Consider the following 2,405-nt stretch of genomic DNA (forward strand, 5'->3'; position numbering starts at 1 on the left):
ATTTAATGTGAATGATAAGTTGAGAGCTGCATTTCACATTCCGCTTACTGCAACGTTTGAAATATGGCATTGTCACAGACTTTGACTCCTAGAATCTGGAATCTACTTTCGACTGTAGAGATAAAAAAGAGTCAGCGACGAAGTCATTCGAAACGACTTTTGATATGTTGTGCATCTGATGAGACAATCTATATTACACTGGATGGCTACTGAATAAACAACACATACCCAAAAAAGCTACCCACATTTTAAAAGTCATTAAACACAAAATATTACAGATAAAAACTGTATATTGAAAAATAAAATACTATTTAAAAATAATCTTTATTCACCGTGGTTTTAAAATTATTTCTGCCAAGTGGCGTTCATTATTGTCGATACACAATTGACGATTTCCAAAGACTGTCATCACGTGATGTCCTGTCGTATGGAATAGCTGCTCTTGAATATATATTTCGATGTTTACATAAATTTACCTTACATTTTAAGTTGCACCACAGGAAAAGCACATTAGTTGCGAGATCTGGGAAACGTGCTGGCCAATGAACATGGTCGAGGAATGACAACAGTTTTTCATGAAAAGAGCACTTCAATTAATATGCAATCAGTGTAAGACGTAGAATCGTGTTTCTGAAACCACAAGTCACGGCTGTTTACTCATAAGTTTTGGAGTTAAGGCCTTAAATTATCTCCTTAATTAGTCTGTCTGAATTATCTTTGTATATGTCTAGTTTTGGACTAATATTTCGTTATCTTCAGACCTCGCCTGCTATATTTTCTCATTTGGTGTCGATAACCAACCTGAAGAAGGTACTCAATGTATTTAATTTAACAGAGCAGTACAGATAAGTCAAAGCTCATTCAAATAACAATATTAGGCCCGTACTCAGATCGGTTTTTCGGACAATTTTACCGGGGCACTGGCTTTTAGAGGGATCGGACCGAGTCCCGCCACATGTCTAATTGAACGGACTGTGTCGACGGACGAAATAGCTCAATATAATAACTGTAACGCTATTATAGACCAAATTTGTAATGTCGTATCTTTATAATTTCAAATACACTGTGTCTATTACTTTAAATTAATAATAATCTTACTTTTAATTTAACAATCTCGGTCGTGTTTATTTACATCGTCCATTCAAGCGGAAAAAGTCTATAATAATTCCTGCGATCAAACATAAAATACCACGACAGTTGAATTCATTTGAACCAGCTCCATACATGTAACACCTCTGAGTGGACTTGTCTTCGTTAAAGAATTGCACAGTTTGCAGTCAATTATCGTGAAACTAAGCGTAAAATATATTTCAATATCATTTCCATCTGTAATTAATGATTCGTTCTCCAAATTCGCTTTCTCGCTGATAATCCCATTCTTTTCAGTTTAAGACATTTCAGCTGAATCCTTAACAAACTGAATTTTTTATTGGCTGGAAATAACGCAGGTGATGGATGATCGAGCATTTTGAGAAACCGAAAGTGCATCCTTTATAGTAAGGGGTTCCTAATCACCAATAGGAAAGGCACAGTTGATGATATTAGCACACTAGAATTATCAGAGTTATTTCCAACGAATGTTGCTAGTAAAAAGAATGGCAAGAGTAACTGCCATCGAAGTCCATTTTAAAATGAAAGTACTTAATTTATTAGGATCCAACTAAGAAATCGCATCTTTTTTAACATCTGCTATTGAATATTTTAATTTGTTTGATAAGGTATAGGAAATGACTTTTTTAAAGTTTCATGATTCGTTAGATAATTTCTAAATAAACATAAGGTAGTGCCAAAATATGCAAAACAAGTTTTTTATACTATGACGATCTTTAGCAATCCTGTGAAATGTTATGTCTTAAAAAAAAATATTTAGTTCTGACACAATATTTTACAGTACCATATATTTATTTATATTTTTAAGGCGTAGGTATACGCAACCAATTAAACGCAACCAATTAAAACTCACGCACAATGTACATAATCATAGCAAAATGTAAATCTGAACCCGTGAGGAAGCCAATTATAATCGTAAGTTAATATAAATGTTTTATGAGTGTGTGCCAAAGATTTTGTGTCACATGCTTATCTCATTATGGGAGGCATGTTTTGGGTTAGTGGAGGTGAGGAAAACCATCCTATTGCGAGAAGATTCACAGTTCTTTTTTAAAGTTTCTGCCAACAAAACTGGGGGTTTCCTTACTGTGGGACGACGCATCAACTAATTTCTTGAGCTATATAAAATTGTTTACAATTAGATTTTTTCATAATTATAACTTATTTTATGCTTGATACCAATGACGTTTAATGCTTTAATATTATCCTGGAAATTAAAGTTCTAATGGCTCATTTCTTTTCACGTTACTCAGGTACATAATTTGCTGAACAAAAAAATCAGGTATTCCCAGCCC

The sequence above is a fragment of the Homalodisca vitripennis genome, chromosome 5 (assembly GCF_021130785.1).
Source record: "Homalodisca vitripennis isolate AUS2020 chromosome 5, UT_GWSS_2.1, whole genome shotgun sequence".
In the NCBI taxonomy this organism is placed as follows: Eukaryota; Metazoa; Arthropoda; class Insecta; order Hemiptera; family Cicadellidae; genus Homalodisca; species Homalodisca vitripennis.